Source organism: Hylobates moloch, unplaced genomic scaffold (genome assembly GCF_009828535.3).
Source record: "Hylobates moloch isolate HMO894 unplaced genomic scaffold, HMol_V3 SCAFFOLD_1, whole genome shotgun sequence".
NCBI classification, from domain to species: Eukaryota; Metazoa; Chordata; class Mammalia; order Primates; family Hylobatidae; genus Hylobates; species Hylobates moloch.
Window position 1 is genome coordinate 227,969,622 of NW_026652276.1, and position 15,529 is coordinate 227,985,150.

A 15,529-nucleotide genomic window follows, 5' to 3' on the forward strand; every position below is an offset into this window, starting at 1 on the left:
TGTCCTGTTCCCTTAAGGCAAAAGGCATCCTTGGCAACCCCTCAACTCGCTTTTTGCACACTCACAAATATTCTATCTCTCAGTACTAAAGATTTATCAATATTCAACTCTGGGACATGTGGGAACACCCATTTATAGATGGTCTACTGAATGGTCCATCAGTATTCTTATTTAGCTTAGTTTTTATGTGACTCCATGTATCACTGCTTAAAATTTAATCTTTAGATTATATGGAGAGCACATTTAGTAAAAGAAAAATAGCGATTTGTCTTTTAACTATTATTATGAATAATGTTGTACAGTACAAAATAAAAAAGACTGTTTTCATAAGCCAATAGTTGTTCTTGCCTCTGATCTGTTAATAATTAGTCAATCCATCATTAATGGCAAAGGCAATTCAGCATTCCTCTATGTGTTGCACATGGGTGTAGACAGGTATTAACTTAGAAATTGAAAATGTCTTCTGTGGATCTAATTATGCTGAAAATATTTGTTTATAATAGTCCTTTTACACAGCATTTACTGTCCACTTTATTTTCTTTGTTCCCACCCAGAAATCAAACCACAGAATTTAGGTTGGATAGCATGTTAGGTTTGGGAGCTGTTGTAATAGTTAACCAGCACCCTCGAAGCATTACTCAGTTTCAGCACATCTAGAAGCATAAGCATCGGTAATTTTGGCTAATGTATGTCAGCGGAAATAAGTAAGCATAAAAACATGTCTGACATTTAGGAAAAGAAGAGCCACCCACTCTCTTACTTAAGTATATATATATATATTAATAATATTTCTCAGCAATCATGTTACACATGCACAGTGACTTCTAGCAATGGAGCCTTGCTTCTCGCTCATGGGTTTTCACATTGGCTGGGGTTATGTTCATGTCTGCTCCATGTGCACTTCATCCTGGGACCAGCAGCTTCTCCGGGAGTGCTCTTCTCGTGGCAATGATAAACATGCAGTGCCCTAGGCCAAATCTCACAAGTGTGAGCCTCTGTCATGAAAACTAGGAAAGCATGAAGGAAAGCCGGGGAAATGTAACTCAGGCTGTGGAAGCATCACATCCCAGGCTGTTATATCTGCAAGAACCCAGAAAGTTAAGGAGAGTCTCAATGTAGTTGATGGTGGTAAGAACTAGAAGGGAGAGAACCATGAGTCTCATGTCATAAAACTCAGAAAGGAATGGATGGCTAGGCTCTGCATAAGAGAAAAACAGCAACCATATCTTAACTGTTATCTCCTTAAAAGGGCTGAAAAATTGGAAACCAGTCTATTAAACAGAAATAAATAATAATAGCACCAATTACTAGTAACTTAAAATAGGTGGCATATCGTTTTAGTGTGCTTTTTTTTATTGTTTCAGTGAATTTAAAATATTTATAACTACTTTAATCAGTTTTATTATTCTTTTCTTCAAGTTACTTACCCAATTTCTCCTTCTAAATAGTTCCTTAATCTCCTATCTCCTATGGTTAGGGAACAACTACAACCTTAGGAAATCCTCTTTATTATTCTGACATAAAATTCTTTAGGTCTTATCTTGCCATGCAATTTTTATATGGCTATCTTATTATTCCAATTAAAATGTAACTTTCTCTAAGTCAGGCAATGTGTGACATCCTCTATGGTATCTAGAAGAGAGCTCACAAGTTAGGTGTGAAGAAGTTTCTATAAATAAGTTTGTACAATCAATGAAATTCATGAGCTTCTGGGATTTGTAAATTGGACTTCTCAAATGGCAGAACAGAGTAGATGGCTTACACCCCCTTTTCCCATTTTCTACATTTTCTATTTTTGAACAAAATCATCTTAGTTTTTCCCAGCATCAGACATTCAATTGTACAAGATTGAATTTACAAAAAATGAGATTCATTCGAAAACTCAAGATAAAGCAAAATTCAAGGAGAAAATAAAAATCTGTTCTACCATAAATCCCTCCACAACTAGAGAGATACACATTGACTTTTTTGGTAGCAGAGGCTTACGTGACAGGTGTTTATGCCTGAACTGTTGCACAGATAAATGGAAGACTTTATTCTCAAGTGATCCTGACATACTCATGTGGAAAAAGCAAAAACATAATTGAAAGAACATTATTTCGTTTTCCTATTTTGGTAAGTTAAGAAACAAAGGGAACTGTCTGTAACTATTTCTTATATTTTGAAAGCCAGGTGTGACAGTTGACATTACTTAATAGGACTGAGTTTATAAAGCAGGCCCAATAGATGCTGCTTATTCATTGTGAGACATCGTGCCTGCAGCTGCCTCCAGGTAAATGGTGACTTGTCTTACAATGCATAAACCAAGTAGTTAGGCTCTGCACCAAGCAGGACTCGAAAAGACTTATAGAAAGCTCATGGTTCCCATTCAAATGTGCTTTTATTTTTAAAAAAGTACTAAAATAATTATTGGGTTTATTCTTTTTATGTTTTATTTTTAATTGACACATAACAATTGTACATATTTATGGAGTACACTGTGAACCATAAGAGATCGTTAACATAAGGAGGAATACATTTAAATAAATGCAATATTTAGGTCTCATGGATTTCTAGAATTGTAAGAGAAATTTAAGGTTGCTTAGGTAACACTCTTCATTTTAAATATTAGACTGTGGAAGTCAAGAGGGATTAAGAGGTTAGTTTTTCTCAGTTTAAACTTTATTCCCTTCCCCTTGTTGCAGATTCTAAATGTTCACTTTTCAAATTGAGGGGAGACCACATCAACTGGCTACAACTTTCCCCTCTATGATTTTTGTTGTGTTTAATGCTCCAGGCTGGATCCCTTCTGCTACTCTAAAGATTTCAAATGAGTCCCAATGCTTGAGAAGAAAATTTGATGTTTTAGAAATCGTTTTCATTTCTTTTGATGGGAAAATAATTTCTTTATACACTTAATTTCATTACCTGAAACACTTGTTAAAGAATGAGTGAATCTTACAAGACAATTACTTGACTTAGTTGTTCCAAGGAAATCTATTGAGTTGGAATCTCCATCTACATATTACTTGAAAGCTTGAACAAGAGATCCTGATATAGATCTCTATTTAAAAAGTACTGGTTAAGTCCAACATCCTTTTATCAAAACTGTGGGATTTAAAATCCAAAAGTATTTTTTGATATTTTTCTTTATGGCCATTCTTGCAGGAGTGAGGTGGTATTGCATTGTGGTTTTGCACTTCCCTGATCATTAGTGATGGTGAGCATTTTTTCACATATTTGTTGGCCATTTGTATATTTTCTTTTGAGAATTGTCTATTCATGTCCTTATTCTACTTTTTGATGGGATTGTTGGTTTTTTTTTTCTTGCTAATTTGTGTGACTTCCTTGTAGATTCTGGATATTAGTCCTCTGTCAGATGTATAGATTGTGAAGATTTTCTCCGAGTCTGTGGGTTGTCTGTTTACTCTGCTGACTGTTCCCTTTGCTGTGCAGTTAAGTCCCATCTATTTATCTTTGTTTTTGTTGCATTTGCTTTAGGGATCTTGGACATGAAGTCTTTGCCTGAGCCAATGTCTAGAAGGGTTTTTCTGATGTTATCTTCTAGAATTTTTATAGTTTCAGGTTTTAGATTTAAGTCCTTGATCCATCTTGAGTCGATTTTGGTATAAGGTGAGAGGTGAGGATTCAGTTTCATTCTTCTATATGTGGCTTGCCAATTATCCAGCACCATTTGTTGAATAGGGTGTCCTTTCCCAACTTGATGTTTTTGTTTGCTTTGTTGAAGATCAGTTGGCTTTAAGCATTTGGGTTTATTTCAGAGTTCTCTGTTTTGTTCCACTGGTCTATATGCCTATTTTATACCAGTACCATGCTGTTTAAAAAAATCCAAAAATGATAGATGTCGGCATGGATGTGGTGAAAAGGGAACACTTCTACACTGCTGATGGGAATGTAAACTAGTACAACCACTATGGAAAACAGCATGGAGATTCCTTAAAGAACTAAAAGTAGAACTACACTTTGATCCAGCAGTCCTGCTACTGGGTATCTACCCAGAGGAAAAGAAGTCATTACATGAACAAGATACTTGGACACACATGTTTATAGCAACAAAATTCGCAATTGCAAAAATATGGAACCAGCCCAAATGACCATCAATCAATGAGTGTATAAAGAAATTATGAAATAGATAGATAGATAGACAGATAGATAGATAGATAGATAGGAATGGAATATACACTCAACCATGAAAAGGAATTAATTAATGGCACTCAAACAGCTATCTGAATGGAACTGGAGACTATTATTCTAAGTGCAGTATATAAGGAATGGAAAACCAAACATCATTTGTTCTCACTCATAAGTTGGAGCTAAGCTATGAGTATACAAAGGCATAAGAATGATACAATGGACTTTGGGGACTCCGGGGGAAGGATGGGAGGCAGGTGAGGGATCAAAGACTACAAATTGGGTTCAGTGTATACCGCTCAGGTGATGGGTGCACCAAAATCTCACAAATCACCACTAAAGAACTTACTCATATAACCAAATACCAGCTGTTCCCCAAAAACCTATGGAAATAAAAAATGTTAAGATAATAAAATAAAACAAAATCTGAAAGTAAAATCATTTGCCCAGTTTTTAAACAAACCCAGTAGTACTTTTGTTATATCTAGATTTACCCCATCACTATAAGGCTGCTTTGTTTTTTTAATCTCTTTTCCTCTGACCAACCCTGGCAAAAATCAGATGGAACCTGACATTTTCCTTTCTCAACCATGCTCATCCATGCAGCTTTGACATCTACATGAATGGTTAATATCATGGATTTTTGTTATTCCTATATCTGTTATGCTCTCATATGCAAGGATCTTCATGTTTTTGCCAGGATTCCCAGAAAGATGCTCCCTTTAATATTACCTGGTCAATTTTGATAATGGAGTTGATTTTTCTTTAACGTTTATAATCACTGTAAATTTCTTGACAAGATAGTGCTATTATAACACTGACTGTTTCCACTGAAAGAATATTCAATACTAAGACATTTCTGCCAAAAGTAACTACAACTTTGAAAAGCCCTTCCTCTGGCTTGCTAGAAAGCTCATTGGAGACCCTAACCTGGAGTTTGTTGCCATGCCTGCCCCTGCCCCATTGGAGGTTGTCATGGACCCAGCTTTGACAGAGCAGTATGAGCATGACTTAGAGGTTGCGCAGACAACTGCTCTCCCAGATGAGGATGATGACCTGTGAGAATGAAGCTGGAGCCCAGCATCAGAAGTCTAGTTTAATATGCAGCTGTCCTGTGATGTCAGCAGAGCAGTGTGTGTGCCACCTTATTATTATCTAGCTAAGTGGAACATGTGCTTCATCTGTGGGATGCTGAAGGAGATGAGCGGGCTTCGGAGTGAATGTGGCAGTTTGAAAAACACCTTCGTTGTTTGGACCTGCATATTGAGCTGTTTTGGAATGCAGTTGATTCCTTCTTGAGTTTCAAAAGTAAGACTGCTGCAATCACATTGCTGAATTCAGGGGTGAGATCTTCTTATTGCCATTTCCACTCCTTTTTATTTAGAATCAGAATAAAGTTGTATTTCAAATATCTTTTTAAAAATGTATGTATTTTATATGTGTGTATATATATGTATATAGTATATGTATAAATTTATATGCATATATGTACATAAATGTATACATATGTTAACATATGTATACACATATATAAATAAACATATGTATATATTTATATAATATATTTATACATATATGACACATATATGTATAAATATATCTGACATTAGACATAATGTATTTGTATGTCTAATGTCACATATATCTTTATACATATAATAGATATATAAATACATATATATTAATGTCTACATTTGACATTACATATGCATGTCACTTGAAAATTTGTGTATGTAAAATATACGTATAAAACTCAATTCAAAGATATGTTTCCAGTGATGTGTGTGTAATGTCAAATGTAGACATTAAAAATGATATTTGGGAATTACTGATGTTATTTTAAGAGCTTGGTATGTCAGAGATTTTCAGATGGAAGCAGTTTCTATAGTAAATATGGATTTTCTCCTAATTAATTCAGACATTAAAAAGTTACTAATTGCCTACTTTTTTCCTAAATTGCCTCTGGCATATAAATATTTATAATCTTCATAATATTCCCATCTGATAAAGGTTAGGTTTGATTTCACTTTGTTTCTAAAACATCTGAGCATTTTCAGGCGCTAACTCCAAAAGAACAAAACTCATGTGAAGATTTAAAATATTTTAATAGATTATATTGGAATTCCATTTCCATTATATTGAAGTTCCTTTTTCCATTGCTATCATATTAGGAAAATTAAATTTATACATGTTCTATACTTAAAGATAAGTTTTAGAAGTATCTTTTCCCTAATTGTTGTTGAGAAATTAATTTTAATACACTTTTCATCTTTCCAACAGACTATTGCAAACAAATTATAAGCTAGAAATTTAGTTTGTTCCCTTTCCTAAAGCTCTTCTATAAATATTGGCTCCAGCAAGGGAAAAAGCAAAAGTATAATTGGCATTCTGTATTGTATATGACATATATAATATTGAATAGGTTATACCATAATAAGACAAATCAGTGCCTTTAAAAGACCAAATGAGTATATCAATCTCAGATTAAACAATGCAAAGCAGTTCACGCAAGTGGCATTTTCACCCTTTCAAATAACTCCACTAAATATATAATACTCATGGACACTAATAAAATAAAAATATATGTGTTACTCTTCTGTATATATCTGTAAATTGGGCTCCAAACACTACATTTTCCATGTATCTATACGACTCTAATGAAACCATCTTGGCTTAAGAAAACTAATAGATCTGAGGTGGTAAAGTCTTTATTATTGAATCACAGAACTTTGCCTAAATGCGAAGTTCTAGCTTCAAGTTAAAATATTTTATAAATATTTCAACATTTAATTTAGATACAGCAGGTACAAGCACAGGTATGTTAAATGGAAATATTGCATGATGCTGAGGATTGCAGTATGGATCCTGTCACCTAGGTGGTGAGCATTGTACCCAATAGGTAGTTTTCAGTCAATGCCCTCCCTCTTTCCCCTCTCTAGTACTCTGCAGTGTCTACTGTTCCCATGTTTATATGTTCATGTGTGTCCAATGTTTAGCTCTTACTTATAAGTGAGAATATGTGGTATTTGGTTTTCTTTTCCTGTGATAGTGGCCTCTAGCTCCATCCATATTTCTGTAAAGGACACAATTTCATTAAGGAAGGAGGGAAGGAAGGAAGGAAGGAAGGGAGGGAGGGAGGGAGGGAGGGAGGGAGGGAAATCTAGAGGAATGGATAAATTCTTGGAAGCCCACAATCTCCCAAGACTGAACCAGGAAGAAATTCAAACCCTGAATAGAACAATATCAACTTCCAAAACTGCATCAGTAATAAAGTTTGAGTCTTTCTTAAAATTGCTATTTTGTCTTTCAGCTCTTAAATGATATTACTGGATTGCTTGGTTTCCTTGAATTGAGTTTCAACGTTCCCTTGGATCTTGATGTGCCTTCTTGCCATCTAGATTCTGAATTTCATCTGTCTGTCATTTTATTAATAGTTATTTAAGATTGCTTAAGAACCATTGCTGAGGAGGTAGTGGGCTCGTCTGGGGATAAGGAGGCACTCTGGCTTCTTGAATTTCCAGAGTTCCTGTGCTGATTCTTTCTCATCTTGGTGGGTCTCTGGTCCTTTAACTGTGGCAGAAATTGAGTATAGTCAGTTGACTTCATTTCTGGACATTTTCAGAAGGCCATGCAAGACTCTGTGCAGGGGTTTTTGTTTGCTGTTGAAATCTTGTCCTTGGCTTCCAAGGCAGGTGAATGGTTTTCTGGTGTTATAGTTTGGGATGCAATCTGTAGATAGTGCTTGAGAGCAATGGGTGGTAGATGGATACTCAGCGCTGGGGACTGTGTATCCTTGCGTGTGCAGCTGTGCTCTGAAGTGTGACGGGGAGAGGGGTAACCCCCTCACCAGTTCCACTAATAGGCTTTCGGAAGCCACCGCTGATCACTGGCACTGTGCCGTGGCTTTGTTTGTTTGTCTGTTAGGTGTTTCTGGCTGTGGGCTTCCCTGGGGAAGGTGTCGGGCAGGGAAATAGACCACGCCCTTACTGAGCCAGCTCTGTGGAAGGAGGCATTCCAGGTGCCACACCAGCCTGTGAACCTGTGCATCTCACCCTTCTGAGTTTTCTGAGAGTGTGGGCTCCTCTCCCACTCAAGTTCCGAGCACAGATCCCAGCTCAGCACTCCTGAGCCATAGGATCCAACCCTGCAGTGCCAGAACCTGCTCATGGCTCCTTCCTCTGGGCTGGGTTGGGTTCTGGGTGTGCTGGGGATCTGAGGGGCTGCAGGCTGCCAGAACACACACCAGTGGAACACAGCACCCAGGCTGGGCAGCAGAGGCTTCACTGTGCATGTGCTGCTGCGGGGCAGCCAGGCAGGAGCCCTGGGAGGGGCTGACAGGCAGGTGGGGCTGCAGGACAGATGTGCCCCAGTGCCACGGGGAAGCTCGCCCTGCTTTCTCCCAATCCAGGAGTTTTCTGGGGCCAGGGCCTCTCAGTGGAAGACGGAGAGCCCTGAGAGGTGGGTGCCTATAGCTGGGCTCTGTCAGAGCTGTTCCACACACAAATGTCCCCAGCTCCATTCTGCTGAATCCCCGCCTCTATCAAATCTCCCAGGAGATGCCCCTGCCAGCTCAAACATCCATTGGGGTTTTGGGGTTCCCTGCAGCTAGGATCCCAGAAGTCTGCATGAGTGTGGGCTGTCCCCCAGGCTCTTCACTCACCCCTTCCCCAGGAGCCATTTGAGGCCCGGAATCAGCTTTAGCATTCAGGCACCTCCCACAGGGCTTCCAGCCTCCTCTCTCTTCAGCCTTAGCATCTGTGTCTTTTCTTCATCCACAATTCAGTATTTTCTCTCTGAAGATCTTTTTAAATTACAGTGGTTTAGAGGTGGTAGCGGCCCTTCCTGGCTGCCTCTTGTTGGCCATCTTAAAACTCCTGTCCTGAAAAGAAAATGTTATGGAAACATGAAGAGAACAAATGCCTGCAAGGAAATCAAAACAGTGCCGTGACACCATTCAGTGTCAACTACACAAAAGACCAAAAAGTGAAGATACCTGTAATAGACTAGAATCTGTTGGTTAACCAAATGGTACAGAGGTCAGTTTACTTACTCCTACCTGGTAAATTCAGTTTATAGGTACAGTGTTTCAGTGGAACTTAAATCATGTGGTTGGTTCAGTTTCGTTATAAGGATCGTGAAAGATCTCTGTAATAACTTCATTTCTGCCTTCTCTAAATATACATGTGGTATATGTCATGTCAATTACCTTATATATTTAAGAAACCAAATCAGAAGTTTCGAGCTTGGAATAATTCATGTTAGCTAACTAGTTTCTGATTATAATAGCATCAGGAAACTGAGTCAGGCATTTTTTTTTTCATTTGCCATTCCCTGTAAATTGAGTATTACATTGTGATCATGAAACTTACCAGTGAAATATGTTCTATGAAAAAAACGAGAATACCTGCAATTAAATAACTCAAAATGCCATTCATTTAAAACACATTTATTATATGCCCGGAATTTTCAAGATACTATGCTAGACACTGTCGGGAATACAGAGATGATTAACATGATGTTTCTGCCCTCTCTGGATATGATTTTCACTAATACTGGTTCATTGTAATTTCCACTTTTATTACCTTTCTTAATGATGATATTCTCAGTCGGTGATTTTGAAGATAAGCAGATTTATCAATGGCTATTTAATGCATACCGCTAATAGCTTTATTTTTGTTATGTCTGGGTAAAGAAACAAAGGTTTATTTTTTTCCTTGACATTTATAGCATCCTATATATCTGTGTTCCATGAAAGGTTACCTAAATCACATTTATTCCAAATGGGCAACATTTAACTTTAAAAATGTCAAAGGAAGGGTACAATTCTCTGTAGGGCAATATTGAATTGATTGACTGAATAATTATGGAATACTGAATTATGCATTCTCTTTTCATTTCAAATATTGATTAATATATTGATTCTAAAACTCATTTAATCTGTTGTTTAGTAGAATCATTGCCATATACTCACTTACCTCTTAATTTTGATGTTAATAATTAATTGATTCAAATATTTTTTCAGAGTCATTTGTAACTTCATAGTTATAATTTCTCAATTCATGTTAATGTAAGCTTTGTAAGATATGCCATTGTTCAGGTAATTATGTATAATTAGGCACAAAGAGAAAATAGTTACCTACCTTTAAAAAAAAGCCATCAAGATTTTTCAGTTGATAAATTGAGTGAAAAACAGAAATTAGAAAGATTTCTTGGAGCTAAACTCAAGGATCTAAAATGAAAGATGAGCTCAGGACGTTTTGTAATTTAATATTGGACTCATATGCACGAGTTCCCTGCGGGAGCTACTCCTACTCCTAGTCTTGACTGCAAGGGCAGGCAAGATAATATCTGCATTGTTTGGTATATTTAAACCCTGCTTCTTTAAATGTTATCATTTATCACAAAATGTCCTAATATAACTGTCATAGAAAGACAAACCAAGAAGAAAGAAGAAAGAATACATATTGATTGTCAGCATTAACACACTGCTATAATTTGATGTAATGTTCAACTCTATGCTTTATGGCAACCAAGATATACAATGAAACACAACATTTACATAGATCCTATCAAAAAGAAAGAACCATACCTGAAGAAATCAATGTGTCTTGATGGCATTAAAGTCTTGCACTTTCTCACTTGAGTCCTAAAACAGGGAAATGGACATTATTCCCAACAACTGTCATAACATATTTGAAAATGGATTTCTTAAATCTGATGGCAAATGTTTAGAACTACCATTTACATAAGCCAAGTCCTACTATTTGTTTTTAACAAATCCTCTCTCCTGTCTCCTCTAGGTGCCATTGCCATTTTAAATTTCCTGACTGAGGATCTCCCAGCTTCCCAAAAAGTATTTATGAAGTACCTAAGAAACAATTTGAAACTTATAATGAGATCCAGAACTAGTACTGACTTGGAATCCATTGTATGGAGGGAACATTATTACCTATGAAGCAGATGAGATTAGATTTATAAAAACAAATGGGGATCATCAGGATGTTGCTCCCAGAAAGAGACCCAGATGGCGTAGACACCTGTTAGTAAAAGGAAAAACACTTTGTGTATTTCTTCTACCGACCCCCACTTCAGAAATGCTCAGTCTGTATAAACTGTACAACTAGACAGGCATTCACCTGGTGGATGCTGACGTTCTGAAGTAGCCAGAGTGATTTCTCCACCCTAAATAAAACTTTCTTCCGAATTTCATTCAGAGATGACAAGAATGAGGAAGCGAGGTGGGGTGGGGACATCACAAGTGGGACATTGCATCCCGGGAAGCAAGGGGACTCCGCACATGTTGCTGCTAACTGCAGCAACGGTGGTTCTGACAGCCGTAAACCCTGTCATAGAATTAGGGAGTGAGTATACAAGGAGAAAATTTGTTTTGAGTACAGTTTCATAACCAGAAAATGATATAGAATTATATAAAACACCCTATTATTCAATGGCATCAATAGCAAGCATAGGGAACTGATTATGCCGAAAACAGAGGTGGGTCCTCTATACTCCTCTCTCTGAATCATGTCCTCAAAAATGTCCCATCAGCACAACAAACCCAGCAAACCACAGTCCATCCTGATAGCCTCCTTTTTCATATTAATAGCAACATCATACTGTAGTTTTTCTGTCTCAAAAACTGAATTTTTTAAAACTTTCATTTTCTTCCCAATATCTGATTACTTGTCAACTCCCTCTCAAACTCCCTTACATACATAATTGTCTTTTCCCATGGCCACTATAATCCAAGTTCTGATTACTTTTTAATAAAATGAATGAATTATCCTCAACAATGCAATTTCTTATCCAGATATCCATTCTTTAAATCCATCCTAATTTTGACATACCTGTAGTAGTTTCAAAGCTCACATCGTGACACTCCCGCTTATCATTTTCAATACTTCTGCATTGTAAATACTGAGAAATCAAAACTGAGAGCCGGACAACACCCAACAGATATTGTCTCTCAATCCTTATATTCCCATTGAAGAAGGGATATATGTAATAAGAGAGAAAGGAACCGTGACTTAGAAACTCTGTAAAATATAATCCATATAGATTATACATATGCTCATAGTGATATTACTGTACTGACTTTACAGTGCTTTCTAGAATTTAGACTCTAGGCCATTTTGGCAAAATAAGGAGCCTGTAGACTGCTTATGCCTTCGAAGAAAAGAAAGAATGTGAAAGACGTTATTTTTGTGATACATCAAGAGAGAATATGATAATTAATATTGTATTTTTATTCATGATGGAAATAAAAATAGGTAAACACTATATACACTGTAAACCTTTAGAGTACTCCTTTGTCGCACTGGGAACATGGTAAAATATGTAATTTTTTCATAGATAGATCACACTATAAGAGGCAATAATAATGGAAACTGTCACAGTTCCCTGAAATTCAAGTTGAAATACTATTGACATCAACCATACCGCTGACTTCCTCACAATGAGGAAATATCTCAGGGATTATTAATGGAGTAAAATTCACTATATAGAGAAAAAAGACAGATAAAAACATGTATATGCCCAGACTTCATTTGAAAGGAGGGCATGTAGGGAAAGGTAGATTAACAGCTGAACTTGATTAGCCATTTACAGAAAAGGTAAATATTATATCTAGGATCCATTTGTCTTAAATCACCCAGGATTAAATCTTCCGAGATTAAGGATTTCATCTAATCAATTTCACCTAATTGAAATATGCAGCCATTCTGCTCTTTTTTTTTTTTTTTTTTTTTTTACTCCTATATCCCTCTTATCCTTTAAATTATTTTTCGTTGAAACAATTCAGCAGTTTAAACCATTCTAGATTACTCTGGTCTGAAGTATTTCATCAGAAATCTTTAAACTTTAGCTTAAATATTCATTTAATAATGACCAATTCATCTTCTATTAAATGCTACTACTCAATTTTTGTTTCAAACTATAGGTACATTTCTTGTTAGGCAAATTTTATACATTTATCATTTGGTCTCCCTTCCAATACACAGAATCTGCCCTTCCCTCCCAATGAGACCACCATGAGGTAAAAAATAGTGTTGAAGAAGGAAGAGGGACACAGAGAAAGAAATAACTTCACAAATCTATTTAAAGATGGCCCTGAGGTCCACCCACAGCATGGCAGGGATGAGTTCATGAGGGAGGATGCAGCCACAATACCTCTTACCTCCCCATGACTTCCTTGAGCTTCCTTGTGTGGGAGCAGAAGGTTGATGGAATGGTTAGCCTTCCCTGGTATCTGTGTTCATCATGGTTCTCAGCAGATCCAGCTGCATAAAATGTCTCTAGCAGTTAGGAACAATAAAACAAGCTCTCTAACTGCTCTATAATCAGCATCAATTTGCAAACCTTAATCAAACTTTCCCCCCTCGTTTCACCAAGTAATCAGGATGACATGATGAACACCTGGACCAATGATTGGTCACACATATCCTAATATAAGATACTGGCAGTTACCTGGAGTAAAGAAGGACATTTTGTATGTCCCTCCTTTAGATGAGATCCTTAAAGCTTTTTGTATGGCTGGTCTGAGTATTTAGTAGAAGTTCTGTACTCATATGGATGGCTAGACCTGAAAGGAGACTCTCACATACAGGGTAATGATTCGGTTTAATGAGGACCTTTTGGAAGTTACTTGGCTCTAAGGTCAGAAAGCCTAACTGAGATCAAGACATAATTGAATAGGAATTGAAGATCCATTGGCCTCATCAGTTGGAAAATAAGCATTTTTCAAAATAGAGAGATAATTAAATGTGTTTCCTTCAGTGCTATGGATTAAGTTAGTATTATAGTTTAAATATACATTTCAAACAGTTTCCCTCTTATTCTGTCATCGGCCATTGCAATTAATTTAATCAACCTTTAAACAGACATTTACCAAGAATTTATGATAATTTAGATATTGTGTGGATGGATGTTCAATGACTTTTTCTTCTTAAGTCAAAATATTTAAATTCTTCAAAATAGAAAATGTGTAATATGTGCTGCATATTATATGCCTTTTTCCTCTTTCCCAGTCTGCCTTTTACTAGTTTTGTGAAATAAACAAGATAGATTATATCTTATATACATGCATATAATATACTTACATACACACGTGTAATATACTTGTCTTAGAATCATATTCTGTCATCTTTTCGCTACAATCTATCTCTTCCTGTGTCATTTTACTCCTTTATAAAGACCATATCTTCTTTAACCCTGCTGAGAGAAACAACTTAACAATTACTTTGATATGGTTTGGCGCTGTGTCTCCACCCAAATCTCACCTTGAATTGTAATAATCTCCACATGTTAAGGGCGGAACCAGGTGGAAATAATTAAATGATGCGAGGAGTTTTCCCCGTGCTGGTCTCCTGATAGTAAGTTCTCACGAGATCTGATGGTTTTGTAAGGGGCTTCCCCTCTTTGGCACTCATTTCTCTCTCTTGCTGCCCTGTGAAGAGGTGCCTTCCACCGTGATTCTAAGTTTTCTGAGGCCTCCCCAGCCATGCAGAACTGTGAGTCCATTAAACCTCTTTTCTTCATAAATTACCCGTTCTCAGGTATTGCTTCATAGCAGCATGAGAACAGACTAATACGTACTTCTAGCTTCTGTAGTCAATGATTTCTGTATATACGCTCTTCTTCTAACACTTTAAGATAATATTCCTTTCTCTTCATTAAAAAATATGCAGGCAACCTCATATTTTTCTCTTCAAACCAAAATATAGGGGAAACTGCGTAGACTTGGTGTTTGTTGGTAGGATGCATTGCTTTCTGCTTGCAGTATGTGAAGCCCATTCAAGGTTGAGGGAGATCCAGTTTCAGCACATGGGTAGGTTAATTCACATAACTCTTACTTCAATTTCTAATATCCAAAAGCAATTATGTGGCACAACCCTAAATGGGTAACTGAGGTGGGATTTTTTGCTTCTGCTCATATCCACCATACTTATAAAAATTGAAAATACCTTGTGGCTACACTATATGATCCTGATCACCCACCTGACTATAATACTTACATGTAGAGAATCCACTAATTTCTAGCTTACCCCTCAACTCTATCTGTGGGAGGCAGAATAATGTGCCCCCGCCCCCACACCACCAAGATATCCATGTCCTAACTCCAAGAACCTGTGAATGTGTTGCCTTACATGGCAAAAGGGACTTTGCAGACATGCTTAAGATTACAGACCTTGAGATGGAGAGATTATTGGGTTTATCCAGGTGCGCTGAGTGTCATCACGTGAGTCCTTCAAAACGGAGACCTTTTCTTATCTGTGGTCAGAAAATGATAGGTCAAAGGAAAGAGGCAGAAGAAATCTGAAGTGTGAGAAGGACTCAGTCTGTTATTGCTGGTTTGAAAACAGAAAAATGTGGCCAAGAGGTAAGGAACGTGGACCCCATT

General features: G+C 37.0%; 1 protein-coding gene across 1 annotated transcript in view; it reads left to right on the forward strand.

Moving 5' to 3' along the window:
* Nucleotides 1–15,529, forward strand: part of CNTNAP2 (contactin associated protein 2) — a 1,422,658-nt gene that overhangs the window by 157,542 nt on the left and 1,249,587 nt on the right. The gene's annotated exons all lie outside the window — the stretch shown is intronic.